Source organism: Phyllostomus discolor, assembly GCF_004126475.2.
Source record: "Phyllostomus discolor isolate MPI-MPIP mPhyDis1 chromosome 15 unlocalized genomic scaffold, mPhyDis1.pri.v3 mPhyDis1_scaffold_1, whole genome shotgun sequence".
NCBI lineage: Eukaryota > Metazoa > Chordata > Mammalia > Chiroptera > Phyllostomidae > Phyllostomus > Phyllostomus discolor.
Window position 1 is genome coordinate 599,651 of NW_023397489.1, and position 15,995 is coordinate 615,645.

At 39.3% G+C, this 15,995-nt stretch overlaps 1 long non-coding RNA gene and 1 pseudogene across 1 annotated transcript; one reads left to right on the plus strand and one right to left on the minus strand.

Annotated features, from left to right (window-relative positions):
* The first annotated feature begins 1,793 nt into the window (after nucleotides 1-1,793).
* On the plus strand, nucleotides 1,794-2,805 carry LOC114489315 (annotated as a pseudogene).
* A 3,268-nt stretch (nucleotides 2,806-6,073) lies between these two features.
* On the minus strand, nucleotides 6,074-15,706 carry LOC118498613. Its single transcript, XR_004901101.1, has 3 exons — nucleotides 15,695-15,706; nucleotides 8,352-8,356; nucleotides 6,074-6,163 (listed from the first exon to the last, which is right to left on the minus strand). It is a non-coding gene; the product is annotated as an uncharacterized LOC118498613 (long non-coding RNA).
* Between the last annotated feature and the right edge of the window lie 289 nt (nucleotides 15,707-15,995).

Sequence of the window (15,995 nt, forward strand, 5' to 3'; positions counted from 1 at the left end):
CATTGAAATAGAGGATAGGCTGACAGTGACCAGAGGGGAGAGGGGAGGGAATTTCGGGGATGAATGGGAAGAGTTTACAGGAACAAATATAAATGACACATGGACAAATAGTAGGGGCAGGGGTGGAAATGGTAGGGATGTGGGAAGTATGGGTTGGTGGGATGGAATGGGAGTAAAGGGCAGAAAACTGTACTTGAAAAATGATTAAAAATAAATCTAGGTCAGTTGGCTTCTTTTTGGAAAGACCTTCAAATATTAATAAACATGCCATATTCCTTGAAAAATATAAACATCAATATGTGGTTGCCTTTCCGAACAACTGGGGAACTGGCCTGCAACCCAGGCATGTGCCCCAGACTCGGAATCCAACAGGTGACCCTTTGATTTGCAGGCTGGCACTCAATCCACTGAGCCACACCAGCCAGGGAAAATTTTAAAAGGCAAACTAAAAGTACCTGTGTACATTGCTCAAAGACTGGGAACATCTCAGAGTCCATGCAAATTAAAGAAGCTTTGTAAAAAGATATCTTGAGAGAAAATCTTATAGTTAAGCTGAATAATGAATTTAATTAGGTAAAGGAATCTAAATACCAAAAGTAAGCTAAAAGATACTGTTTTTCATTCCTCTTGCATCTCTTAAAAAGGAAGAAAGTTTTTTTATGAGTCTGCTTAGAACAAAACGATACTATATTTTAAAAATTGTTATATGTTATATTATCTTAATCGGGCACTCGATTATATAAAAACCAATATCATTTATTGTAAGAACTAAAGTTTTAAGCAGTGGCTGCCACTTCAGAGAGGCTGTGGACACTGTCTCAGGACTGGATACTGAGCTGCCTAAGCCTCCATCTTGCACTTGGGAGTGGACTTCTCTAATCCTATTGTTTCTTTTAGATTCACTGGGGCCTATTTATCCTCTGAGTCCGGAATTTGGACTGGGTGGTACTGAGGCCTGGGTCTGGAGGAGTAACTGTAGCAAGAGCAGCAGCAGCAGCTCCTGTCTTTCTGAATATTAGCACCACAGGGGCCCAGAAGCCCGCACAGACATTTAGAGAGGGGGGCAGACAATATTGATATTGAAGCAATGCTTGGGGCTCCCTACAGGAAGGATGAGAACAAGTTGAGCGGTGCCAATGGTCATGAAGAATGTAACAAAAAGAGGGAAAAAAGCAAAAGCAGAAGTCGTAGTTGTGAATGAAAAAAAGGAAAAGTTAGGAATCAAAGAGAAGCAGAGAGAGAGAAAGAAAACAAAGTAGAATCCAAGAAAGGAGACTGAACTGCTCAAGATGTCAAGATCACAGATTCAGAGGCTGCTACAGAAGTCCTTACTCCAGACCAAAATTTAACAGTGCCACCCGAGGAAAGATTGTGTTGACTCATAGCCTCAAATTAAGCAGAAGACACTCCTGAAGCAAAAGTCCATTCAGAAAAGACAAGAGCCCTGGGAGGGAACCTATTGGTAATTTAACTCCTGAGGAAAGTGATGCAAAGACTGTTTTCTGCCTTCAGTTGGCCGCAAGAATTCAGCCAAGGAATTAGGAAGAGTTTTTTCCCTCCAGTAGGAAACGTTTGACATGTGAGAATGATTTCTGATAGAAACTCAAGATGTTCCAAAGAATTGCTTGTGTGGGGTCTGTCAATGTTATCTCAGCTCCTCTAGAAGCAGGATTAACTGGCCAATGGGTTTTAGGGGTGCCAATCTTAGTACAGTCATCACAGGCCAAAAAACAAAAACAAAAAACCCCACAAAAAACAAAACAAAACAAAACAAACAAAACACCATCATCAATGGCTAACAATCTACAAAAGGGAAGTGTTGGACCTATGAGACTTTATGTGGGCTCATTACACTTTAATACAACTGAAGATATGCTTCAAGGATCTTTGAGCCTTTTGGAAGGATGGAAAGTACACAGTTCATAATGGATAGTGAAACAGGTCGATCCAAAGGATATGGATTTATTATGTTTTCTGATTCAGAAAGAGTCGAGAAGACTTTGGAATAACCTAATGGATTTGAGATACCTGGAAGGCCAATGAAAGTTGGTCATGTGACTGAGCATACTGATGCTTCCAGAGCTAGCTCATTTTTGGACAGTGATGAACTGGAAAGGACTGGACTGGCCTGGGAACAACAGGTCATCTCCAATTAATGGTAAGACTTGCAGAGGGTACAGGTTTGCAGATCCCGCCAGCAGCACTGCAAGCTCTACAAATGGGTGACTCTTTGGCATTTGGTGCTGTGGCGGATTTGCAAACAAGACTTTCTCAACAGACTGAAGCTTCAGCTTTAGCTGTGGCTGCCTCTGTTCAACCTCTTGCAACACAGTGTTTTCAACTCTCTAACATGTTTAACCCTCAAACAGAAGAAATGGGGTGGGATACAGAGATTAAGGGCGATGTGATTGACGAATATCATAAACCTGGAGGAGTTGTTCACATTTATGTTGACAAAAATTCATATGTGAAGTGCCCGTCAATTGTTGCAGCCATCATTCCTGTCAATGCATTGCCTGGCAGGTGCTTTGCTGGTAAAATGATAACAGCAGCTTATGTAATTCTTTCAGCTTATCACAACGTCTTTCCTGATTCTATTACAGCAACACCACACTGGCTCCAAGTAGATGATGAAGGAAGATATAGTCCCTTATGTGAATAGCTCTTTTTCTGTCTTGAGAATTCATCTCCTGCTATCTTTTATTTAGATTAAAAAAAAAAAGAGGCAAGGGTCTACTGTCATTTGTATACAAATGATGTTATCTTGAAACAATAAAGATGTTAACAGGAATTCACTATACTCATTCTACCTAACCTACAAACCCTATTCTATACAAAGCTGTTGTTCTCTTGTTCTGTCTTTTAAATGTACATGTAGAAAATTACCTTAAAGTTCTATAGGAAGAGCTCTAGGGGAACAAATGTGCTCAATGTAAAAAGGCAGACAGGGATATGATGTTTTTAATGTTTCATTTCAGAAGCCTCACTTTTTACACGGCAGATACATTTCACATTTTTTGCTAATGTTGATATTAGCTAATGGTTTAATAGAGGTTTTTCAAATACATATTTAGTGTATGGAAACTCAGTACAGCTTATGACCTGTTTTTTTTTAAGATTTTATTTATTTATTTCTAGAGAGGGAAGGGAGGGAGAAAGAGAGAGAGAGAAACATCAATGTGCGATTGCTGGGGGTCATGGCCTGCAACCCAGGCATGTGCCCTGACTGGGAATCGAACCTGAGACACTTTGGTTCACAGCCCACGCTCAATCCACTGAGCTACGCCAGCCAGGGCTTGGTCTGTTTCATTAACATCTTACATTCTGATCAAAGGGAAGAAAAGGTTTCAAAATCCATTTAAAAATTATTTTATTGTTTTTCAATTACAGTTGTCTGCATGTACCCGCCCATCTCTCCTCTCTCCACCCTCCCAGCCAAACCCACCTGCCTCCCTTGCTTCCACCCCCACTTGGTTTTGTCCATGTGCCTTTTATTGTTGTTTCTGAAAACCATTCCTCCTTTTTCTCCCATTATTCCCTTCTACTTTCCCTCTGGTTACTGTCAGAATGTTTTTAAATTCAATGTCTCTGGTTATATTTTGCTTGCTTTTTTCTTTTGTTGATTAGGCTCCAGTGAAAGGTGAGATCATATGGTATTTGTCCCTCACCACCTAGTTTATTTCACCTAGCATAATGCTCTCCACTTCCATCCATGCTGTCACAAAGGGTAGGAGCTCCTTCTTTCTCTCTGCTGTGTAGTATTCCATTGTGTAACTGTACCATTCTTTTTTTGATCCATTCATTTACTGATGGACACTTAGGTTGCTTCCAGAACTTGGCTATTGTGAATTGTGCTTCTATGAACATTGGGATGCCTAAGCTCTTTTGGATTGGTGTTTCAGGGTTCTTAGAATATAATCTAGCAGTGGAATTGCTGAGTTAAAAGGCCTGCTTCCAATTGTGGTTTTACTAATCAAGACATTGACTGGAATGTTATGTCTGAGAGAGACATGCCTAGAATCTGCGTGTCAGCAAAAAAATTCAGGAAGGAAGTTTGACTATGGAGCTGACAAAACCTTATTCAGAAGGTTCATGAAAGTCTTTCCAAGCAAGGAATGAAGGTTGCTTTCCTGGAAGATGGCAAGGGAGAACACCAAGACAATTTGGAAGACCTCAAGAATTTGAGAAAGGCACACAAATTCATAGGTATTGCAGGAAATTACTAATAGCAACTGGGTGATTTTGCTTCTCCACCCCATGGGACTAATTAGAGCTCAATCTGGAAATTTCTTATAAGATTCTAGCACAGTACATTTAAGAGAGCCTATACATATGATCCACTGTTGTTCCTGTTATGTTTATGCCAATAATCAGGTCAAATTGAAACAGGACTTAATGCATAAATGAATTAGTCTTAAAGTGGCTTTTTGGTAAAAATTAGGGTGATTCTATGGGGAAAACTAAGTTTCAGTAGACTTGGTAACACACAGTTAGGGATATTATATTCTAATTCAGGCAATTCCTTCAGAGTTTTATTTTTTACATATTAATGAAACTAGGTCCTGAGACTTTCTAGCTTTTGCCCCAATAATATTGAGATTTGTAACACAATTTGTCTCCACCAGATTACATGCTCTACTCCTACTCATGGAATAGCACCCCTAGGCAACATCGCCACATTTTTTCCATGCCCAGGCCTCATCTCTGCCCACCCAAGTAACCTTTTCTCAAGAAAAGGAGCAGCCTTAACTACAGGTCCCAAAGAACATGCACTAGAACCCCAGATGATTTTAACCTGTTTGGGGAACCCAGAGGAGAATGGTTCCATCTTGAGATCTACAAGCATGTAAGTAACACTGGTTTTGGCAGATGGGACTCCAGGGTGAGCAATCAATGTTCACCTGAATGGCCTGAGATCTCCACAGAGAAATCCAAGGTGATGTTGAGTATTTCTTTAGATATACTCTATTATCCTGGTGGGAGCAGCTGCACATCAGCATGTATATAAGAATGTCTCCAAGATTCTAATCACCATTGCCAATAAAACTGCCACCTCAATTGCTAATGTTCATAAACCTCAGGACTCTCTAGATACAGTTGTCGGAGATAATCATATTGCCTTAGACTATACAGTAGCAGCACAAGGATTTTGCATGACCACCAATTCCTCTTATTGTTCTTACATTGACACCTCAGCACAGATGGAAATAAGCATCACCATAATCAGGCAAAATGACACTGGGCTTCAAAACTATTGGATCATCACAACCCTCTATTTGAGGGAACTCGAGATTGGTTTATTAGTGTATATTTATGGATACCACAGGGACTTAGGTGCATATAGAAGGAATTTTTTAACTTAGGTTTAACCATTCTTTCCTTTATAATGCTTGTCTTTATTGTTTTGAACCTATTTATGACTTGTTTTTTCCATACAAGAAAAAAAGAATTTACTCTACAGGCACCTTTAAAAATATAGCTGCTTTTAACTCATGATAGATTGCTTTACAACATGCTTAAGATTTTCGTTCGCCCACACATATCAGAGGATATCAAGCTCCATAGATATGAAGGAAAACTTGACAGTGGAGGATTGTAACAGGGAATTAAAAACTTCATACTACTCTGATTTACCATGAAATACAATAAGAATAATATGTATTTTAAAAACCTACCTAAAAACTCACATACTGACAGGTTCTTTTTAAGCATATTTCAAGGGCCAGCCATTCCAGCCCTACTTGTACCAGAAGTGTCCTTGACCACAATTTTGGTTGATGCAAGTCACCTAACTGCAGGAGTTTCTCTGGCACCAACCAGATCCAAGAGTCTGATATTGATGTGCCATATCAAGATCAGTGAGGACACTGCCTGTATGTTCAGAGCCTCTACTCATGATCTCTTTGTTTGCGTTGTCTCTCCTTCTCAGTATAAGAAAAAAAAAAAAAGCCCTGCCTGGACTGGGATATTAAAAAGTGGTTTTATTTTTTTAAATATGCTTTATTGATTATACTATTATAGTTGTCTCATTTTTTCTTCCCTTTATTCACCTCCACCCTGCACCTCCCTCCCACCAGCATTCCCTCCTCATTAGTTCATGTCTATAAGTTGTACATATAAGTTCTTTTGCTTCTCCATTTTCTATGGTATTCTTAGCCTCCCTCTGTCCATTTTGTACACAATGATTACTCTTCTTATTCCTTGTACCTTTCTCCTCCCCACTGATAACCCTCCATGTGATCTCCATTTCTGAGATTCTCTTCTTGTTCTAGTTGTTTGCTTAGTTTGTTTTTGTTTTTGATTTCATTTTAGGTCCAGTTGTTGATAGTTGTGAGTCTGCTGTCATTTTACTGTTGATAGTCTTGATCTTCTTCTTTTAGATAAATCCCATTAACATTTCATATAATAAGGGGTTGGTTATGATAAACTTCTTTAACTTGACCTTATCTAGACTTACTTTATCTGCCCTTCCATTCTAAATTATAGGTTTGTGGGATAGAGTAATCTTGGATTTATTTCCTCGTGTTTCATGTCTTTGAATACTTCTTTTTAGCCCCTTTTTGCCTGTAATGTTTCTTTTGAGAAATCAGCTGAGAGTCTTATGGGAACTCCTTTGTAGATAACTCTCTAGTTTTGTCTTGCTGCTTTTAAGATTCTCTCCTTCCTCTTTAATCTTGGGTAATGTAATTATGATGTGCCTTGGTGCATGCTTCCTTGGATCCAACTTCTTTGGAACTCTGTGAGCATCCTGGGCTTCCTGGGAGTCTATTTCCTTTGCCAGAATGAGGAGATTCCCCTTCATTACTTTCTCAAATAAGTTTTGAGTATGTTTTTCTTCCTCCTCTTTTTCTGGCACCCCTATGATTCTGATGTTGGAACATTTAAAGTATTCCTGGAGGTTCCTAAGCCTCTCCTCATTTTTTGGAGTTCTTGTTCCTTCATTCTGTGCTGGTTGGATGCTTATTTCTTCCTTTTGTTCCACATCATTGATTTGAATCCCAATTTTCTTTCCATCTCTGTTGGTTCACTGTACATTTTCCTTTCTTTCACTTTTCATAGCCTTCACTTCTTCCTCTATGTTGAGACCATACTCAAACATTTCTGAGAGCATTGTGATTAACAATGTTTTGAACTCTGCTTCTGATAGGTCAGCTATCTCTTCATCATTTAATTCTACTTTTGGAGCTTTGATGTGTCCTTTCATTTGGACCATATATATTTTTTTTTTGTCTTGGCACAACTGTCACGTAGTAAGGGGTGGAGCCTTAGGTATTCACCAGGGAAGGGGAGTTCACATCACTGTGTTGTGATAAGAAGGCGCTTTAGATAAGAGTGTCTCATCTTCCAGGTTGCCATCACCTGAATAAAACCAGTTTCTTTTACATCAACACCTGACTCTCAGGGATTGGCTTTTGAAGCAGCAGAAAGTCATATATGAATTTAGTTACACCAGTGTGGTGCCTTCTATTGAGGGCCCTCTTCCTGGTTCACATCAGAAACAATTTGCTGTGTCCTCGCATGATGGAAGGACAAACAAGTTCTATGGGGTTCATTGAGAAATGCAAGAACCCCTTCGTGGGGCAATTTCATGATCTAAGGGTCTCTTGAAGCCTCACTTCCTAATAATATCCAGTTTGTATGAGGATTTCAACACATAATTTTGAGCTAAAACACATATTCATAAAACATCTGCCCTAGAGCCTCTGGAGAAAGGGTTGTCTTGCCACTCTATTTACCTCAGCCCTCTAAAGGACGTCATGCTCTGATTTCCAGGATGTACAGAAATAATTGCATGTAGATTGCGGCCCCAGGTGTGTGGTAATTGATTCAGTTGTCATAGGAATGTATTACAGGCTGAATATCATCTACGGTTATCAGAGGTATCCCCACACTGCTCCCTGCTGTGTGATGCCATCAGTACTGGCCCAGTGACAGAGACACTTGCAGTGCTGTGGTCTCAGCTGAGGAGGCAGGCTCCTTATGATCTCACCCTGCAGGGAGGGCTGAAAGAACACTGTGATGTTGTAGACAGTGCTGGGACCTGGAACAGCTCTCAACCCTCAACTTTGCTGCTAAAATGTCATTTCTGTATGCTTATCCAGTGACAAGGACATATAATTTTCTCCATGACTTTCATGCCCTTATATTTCCCAAACCACAATTCCATTGTTCTGAAATAGGGAAATGTCATAGAACTTGCCTGGGAGTCACTACAGTCTAAAGCCCCATTCCTGCCCCTAATCCAGGATTCCCAGAAGATCTCTCATTCAGAGAACAAGGAGGCTCCCAATGTGCCCCTGCACAAATCACAGTTAGTAACAGGGGTCCTCTCAGGAACATCTTGCCCTGACTTTTCCTTCACATGCATCTGGTCACTTGAAATCTTTCCCTAAATTTCTGACATTCCCATAGCAGCATCAGTACTGATCTCAGGCTCCTGAGTGTAAGTGAAGGAGTCAGGCGTCCCTTCACCCTGTTATCTCCTTATCCTATTCCAGCTGCTTCATCCCAGCTGCTTCACACACTCAGAACGTGAATGACCACACTGGGTCTTTTGCACAGTAATGCATGGCCATGCCCTATATTCTAAGGACACTCCATTCTAGTTAGAAGTTACTGCAGCATATTATTGTGTGGGATATCTGAGATTTTCCTTTCTGTGTTCTCCTGTAGTGTAGGGAATTGCTTCACAAGGCATGGAAATGTAGCTCAGCATCCACGTGGAAAACCAGTGGGGAGTGAGTCACACAGGACAACACCCTTGTAGAAGTTCTCCCATGGGAAATCATGCTTAGGCTGCTTTGTGACTTGTTCTTGCTAAAATGCCCTTACCCTGAATTCAGGTGGTGAGCACTTGCTGCATATCTTTAAAGTAACTTCCTGAAATCTGTGCTAATTCTCTCAAGGATTGATATGGAACCAGACCTGCTACTCTTATTGTGACCTTGCATTTGCAACATTTTTTCCTTGTTAAACCATAAGAAGTAATCAGTAACATTCCTTCCATTTCTATCTGTCAAAAGTAACTACCTAAAGCAAACCTAAATATAATGAATGAAAACCTTCTTTGATGTATGGTATTAGAAAGCCAATAAAAGCCTGTCAAGTCAAGGGTCAGTGTGTGCTCCTCTTGAGAGAGTGGCGAGGCCACTGTGAGGTTCTCTCCCCTTGAGAGAGTAGTCATGCTGTCCCTTCTTCTCCACAGGACTCGGTAGACCTTGTGAATTTGTCTTGATTCATCCATAACACCGTGGACACTGCGGGACGGTGTCCACATCACTCTAGGACTTTTATGGTGTCATGACTTATATAAGTCTTTTATCCCCCTTGAATTTATTTTGTGCATGGTGTAAGTTGGTGATCAAGTCTTACTTTTTGGCATGTAGATGTCCAAATATCCCAATATCATTTGTTGAGGAGGCTATTTTTACTCCATTTTATGCTTCTGCCTCTTTGGTCAAATATTATTTGGCCACAGAGACTCAGGTTTATTTCTGAGCCTTTTAATTTGTTTTATTGATCTATGTGTCTGTTCTTGTGTTAGCACCACATTGTTTTGATTACAGTGGCCTTGCAGTACAGTTTGATATCAGGTATTGTGATCCCTCCTAGTTTGTTCTTTCTCAAAAAGGCTGCACTTATTCAGGGTCATTAATTGTTCCATGTAAATTTTTGGAATGTTTGTTTTATATCTGTGAAATATGTCATTGGTACTTTAATAGGGATTGTGTTGAATTGCTTTGGATAGCACGAATATTTCAATGATGTTAATTCTTTCAATCCATGATTATGGTGCATGCTTCCATTTGTTTGTGTCTTCCTTAATTTCTTTCTCCAGTGTTGTGTAGTTGTCTGAGCACAGATCTTTTACCTCCTTGGTTGGGTTTATTCCTAGGTACTTTATTTTTCTTGTTGCTATATCAAATGGGATTTTTTCCTGATTTGTGTTTCTGATATTTCATTGTTGGTATACAAAAAACACCTTTGATTTCTGAATATTGACTTTGTATCCCACTGTTTTGCCAAATTCGCTTATTATGTCAGGCAGTTTTCTGGTGGCGTCTGCAGGGTTTTCTACGTACACTATCATGTCATCTGCGGGCAATGCCAATTTTGTTTCCTCCATTCCAATTTGTGTTCCTTTTATTTTATTTTCTCGTCTGATTGCTGTGGCTAGGACTTGCAAGCCTATGTCGAGTAGAAGTGGTGAAAGCAGACATCCTTGTCTTGTTCCTGATCTTAGTTGGAAAACTTTAAGTTTTTGTCCATTGAGTATGACATGGGCTGCAGGTCCCTTGTATATGGCTTTTATAATGTTGAGGAATACTCCCTCTATTCCCACTTTGCTGAGTGTGTTTATCATAAATGGGTGCAGTACCTCATAAAATGCTTTTCCTGCATCAATTGATATGATCATGTGATTTGGGGGGTTGCTTTTGTTTATGTGATGTATTGCATTCATTGATTTGCAAATATTGTAACAACTTTCATCCCTGGGGTGAATCTAACTTGATTATGGTGTATGGTCTTTTTAATGTATTACTGGGTGCTGTTTACTGATATTTTTTAGAGGATTTTAGCATCTATGTTCATCATCAAATTTGGCCTGTAGTTTTCTTTCTTTGCTGTTTCTTCATCTGGTTTTGTGATTAGGATGATGCTGGCTTCAGAAAAAGATCCTGGGAGTCCTCCATCTTGGGATATTTGTCATAGTCTCGAATGGATAATGGCAAGCTCTTGCTTAAATGCTCTGTAAAATTCACCTGTGAAATTTTTCAAAGGTCCACTTCTTTTGTGGTCCAGGAGTGTTTTGATTACTGCTTCAATTTTGTCAGCTGTTATGGGTCTGTTCAGGTTTTCTGTTTCCTCTTCATTCAGTTTTGGAACATTATATTTTTCTAAAAGTTTGTCCATTTCCCCTAGGTTTTCAAATTTCTTGGCACATAGTTATTTGTAGTATTTTTTATAATCCTTTGTATTTCTGTGGTATCAACTGTAATTTTTCATCTTTCATTTCTGATTTTGTTTATTTGGTTCCTCTCACTTCTTTTGATGAGTCTACTTAAAGGCTTGTCAATTTTGTTTATGTTTTCCAAGAACCAGGTCTTGAATTTATTGATCCTTAGAATTGTGCTTTTAGTCTTTATGTCATTTAATTCTGCTCTAGTCATGGTTATTTCCGTCCTCCTACTTGCTCTGGGTTGACTTTGGTATTGTTCCTCCACTTCTGCAGATGTAGTTATGTTGTGTTTTTGAAATGTTTCTACCTTTTTTAGGTAGGCCTGTATCACTATGAACTTCCCTCTCAGGACTGCCTTTGCTGTGTCTCATAAGTTTTGGACTGTTGTGAATTCATTTTCATTTGTTTCCAGAAACTTTTGATTTCTTCCTTGATCTCATTCTTAACCCATTTATTATTTAATGGCATGCTATTCAATCTCCACAAATTTGAGTGTTTTTGTGTTTTTTTCCTCAAGGTTGTTTTCTAGTTTCAGTCCCTTGTGGCCTGAGAAGATGCTTGATATGATTACAATTTTCATGAAATTTTTGAGTCCTGTTTTTGTCCTACCATGCAGTCTATCTTTGAGAATATTGCATGTGCATTGAAAAAATGTGTATTTTTCTTAATTAGGTTGAATGATTCTGTGTGTGTGTGTGTGTGTGTGTGTGTGTGTGTGTATCAGCTAAGTCCCTCTTATTTGGACACTGTTCAATGCCACAAAGTCTATGTTGGTATTTTGTTTGGAAGATCTATCTGTTTTTGACAGTTGGGTGTTAAAATACCCCACTATAATTGTGTTGCCATCAATATATTTCTTAAAGTCCTCCAAGATTTCCCTTATAAATTTGGAGGCTCCTATGTTGGCTGTATATATTTTTATGATGTTTAGGGCTTCTTAATGGATTCTTCCTTTGAGTATTATGAAATGTCCTTCTGGGTCTCTTTTCATGGACCTTGTTTTGAAGTCTGATATGAGTACTGCTACCCTATTTTTTTTTCCTGTCTATTTGCTTGGAATATTTTTTTTTACCAACCCTTTACTGTCAGTCTGTGTAGGTCTTTTGTTCAGAGGTGGGTCTCTTGTAGGCAACATATATGTGGGTCATGTTTTCTCATCCATTCAGCTACTCTATCTCTTTCAATTGGAAGATTTAATCCATTTATACTTAAGGTTATTATTGATAGGTACTTATTCATCGCCATTTTACTTCAAACCTTTGTTCCTCTCTCTCTCACTCTTTTTTGTCCCCTTCTCTTAAAACAGACCCTTTAACATATCGTGTGGCACTGGTTTGGAGGAGGTGTATTCTTTGAGGCGTCTTTTGTCTGGGAAGGTCCTTATTTGACCTTTCATTTTAATTGAGAGTCTTGCTTGATAGTCATTGTTGCAGGCCTTTGCTTTTCATTAGTTGGAATATTTTTGGCCATTCCCTTCTGGCTTGCTGTGTTTCCATTGAGAAGTCAGCTGCTAGTTATCGAGGCTCCCTTGTATGTCACTCCCTGTTTCTTCCTTGCTGCCTTTAACATTCTCCCTTTGTCTTGGAATTTCTCCATTTCCCTATCATGTGTCCTGGAGTGGGCTACTTTGGGTTCCTCTTGATTAGGACCCCCTATGCTTCCTGGATGTGTGTGTTATTTACTCTCATCAAATTAGGGAAGTTTTCCATCATTACTTTTTCAAACAGGTTTTCCATCCCTTGCTATTCTTCATCTCATCTGATATCCCTTTTAAACATATATTATTATATTTCATGTTGTCATGCATTTCCCTTAACACCTCTTCATTCTTTCTGAGTCTTTTTTCCTTTTCTTTATCTTTCTGCGTGTTTTTTTTTTTTCTACCTTGTCCACCGGCTGCTGGTCTTATCCTCTGCTTCATCTAGCCTGCTTTTAATTTCTTATACTGTGTTCTTCAGTTCAGAAATTGTATTCTTTATTTCCTCTTGGCCCTTGTTGGTAGTTTCTATGTTCTTTTTCATGTTCATATAGTTTGCAGTGAGGTCATCATAATTTCCCTGTAGTTTCTGGTAATTCTCTGTGAGTGCATTGAGCTTCCTTATAACCATTGGTTTGCATTCAATATATGATAGTTGACTTGCGTATATTACATTTAACATTCTGTCTGAGGCTTCCTCCTTTCCTTTCATTTGGGGTTTGTTACTTTGTCTTCCCATTGTTTGTGAGATTCTTCTTTTTAGCCCCTGCTTCTTAAATCAATCTGTCCTGACTCTCTGCATTTGCAGTATGAAGTTCTATGGTAAGAGACCTGTGAGATTCACTGGTACAGTCTTTTTGATCACCTGGACTTGATGCTTTTTGGGATGCCTTTTATGTTGGCTCTCTGGATGTCTTTGGCTTTTGATTGTTGTTGTGTCATTCCTTGGTGGGTCCTTCCCTGCTTGACTGAGGATTACTCCACTGACCACATCTTGTATGCTGCTGTGCAGGTGTAGACAGATTGTGCCAAAGCTGGTTCTTCTGTCTGCTTGAGGTTATAAGGGTTCTTCCACACTATTGTCCCATTGTTTGTTTTGGGTAAATTCTCCACAGTTAGTTGTAATTCCAGATGGTCCTGGAAGGAGGTTAGTGTTGTTTCCCTTCACTCCCCTGCCATATTATTTTATTATCTGTTGGTGGTTCCTTTGTTGGTGGGTTCTCTACTCTAACAGGTATGTTGGTTTCACAACTCCCATCTACTCTTGCATGTGATCAGTTACAGAGTGAAGGTAAACTGGATTAAGACAGTGGGAGAGTATTCTGTGGGATTTAATGTACCAATACATAGAGAAGAGGTAGGAGATCCTTTGGATAAGTATAGCATTAACTGTGATCTTTCACACATCTAGTGACTTTTTATAAAGGTAGGAAAGATTGAAGAATCTTCATACAGGGTGGAAGGATTTTGAGCTGAATCCAGGAAGCAGAGCACTTGTGGGAGGTTATCAGATATAGTGAGAGTAAAGGATAGAAAGTAGGCATAGTGTATGAGAGAACAGAGTTAATCACAATAGTACCAAAACTCCAGAAGATAATGAAATGGGCTAAGACCAGGGAGGGTTGCTGTGTAGTACTTACAATTGTACGGAACAACAATTATTTATAATACCACTGGAACAACAATCATATGACAGAATCTATATGATTTGAATAACAACAACAGGAAGTACGTGACCTAGAGTAGTGTGCTATTGGAACACAAGTGAAGTGAATCAAAAAAAATTAAAATGCAGAATGAAAGAGTACAAGGAAAAGCACTAAAACCATGCAGTTAAACAAACAAATAAAATGAATAAAGCTAAATAGAAAGACAAGAAATAAAATGAAGTAATAAAGTGAGAGGATTAAAAATAAGGGAAATAATAATAACACAAATAAACAATAACATGCAAGTTGCCTAGAATAGTAAAGAAAATTTGTCGAAGTTTCTCAGTTGTTGGGGTTAGCACTGTGATCCTTCTTTCAGTCTGTCTCTGGAACTTCCACAGCTCCAGGTCTTATTGCCTCACTTGGGTAAAAAGTTAAAGAATCCTCCTGCTGACTTTAAACCCACCAAGTGAGTTCTTCTGGTATTCCTGGATGCCACAGAATGAGGGAGGTGAGGCTTTGCTTTTCTCCCTTCCTATGGTTTCATGAGGATGTGGGCCAGGTCTGGGCTGCAATAGTCACAGTTTCCCTGCCTCCAGCCCAAGTCCTCCATATGCTGCTGGACCCTGCCCTCCCTCTGGGCCAAGCTGGAGCTTTTAATCCACCAGTTGTGCTCTCCCTGAACTGTACCAATTAGGGGCAACCTATACACCACCTACTCCCTTTTTGCTGTCCTAGGTGCTGGGCACTCTCAAAGTCTCTTCAGGGTAGTTTAGCACCACCACTGAGTTAAGTCTTTCTGGGGACTGCTAACTCTCTGAGCCCTGCTGCCCTCCTCGGTGGGGTGCCTCCTCCTTCCTCTTAGTGAGTCAGGTATGCCCATGGGGGTGGAGGCAGTGGCCTCCACAGAGCCAACAGTGAACATTTTTTTAAAGACTTTATTTATTTTTAGAGAGGGCAATAAAGGGAGGGAGACAGATAGAGAGAGAGAAACATCAATGTGCGGTTGCTGGGGGTCACGGCCTGCAACCCAGGCATGTACCCTGACTGGGAATCGAATCTGCGACACTTTGGTTCGCAGCCCGCGTTCAATCCACTCACCTACGCCAGCCAGGGAACAGTGAACATTTTATAAATGTCTATAAAGGAAAATTGATCTAATGTGGCAGTCAAGGCCATTATTTCTTCATTAAGTTTGAAATGCAATGTATAAAATCAAATTACTCATTTTAAACATATACAACAATTAACTTTCACAAAACCTTTAAAGATTCTGCTTTGGGTGATAAACACAATATGAGATACTAATTCCTTACTATAAAATTTTGCTATTGGAATTGATATAATTTTATTAACCATTGTGACACCAACAAGTACAATTAAAAATTTTAAAAATCTTTCGAGGATAATGCTTCCTTTTAAATCTCTATCACAATGGAGAAAAAAAAGTTCAATATTTTGAATTTATATAATTTACCAGTGGCAGGTACAAATTTAACCTTATAAATTTTTATTTTGCCAAATATATAAATGATGGCAATAAAGCTCACAGAGTATGAAGAGAAGGCTGGAAATTAAAAATAGGTTGTTTCATCTGAGGATACTCACTGTGTTTTGTACAACTGACTCTGAGGACTGACTTTAGATTCTGGCCCCATGTGCTCTGTGTGGCATAAGTTAATGATGGAGAACTGGAGGTTGAAGGGCACCAGTGCTAGGCCAGAAGCTGCAGTGGAAATGACAAAAAGAGACCACATGTTCACATACACTTGAATCAAATCCAGGGTGATGCCAAGCCCTCCTAATACACAATCCCATGCTCATCTTCCTAACACATGCTCTAAAAATTAAACTCAGATACTCAGAGGTCACTAAATTGTTTACATAGTCCCATAATCAATTATTCCAG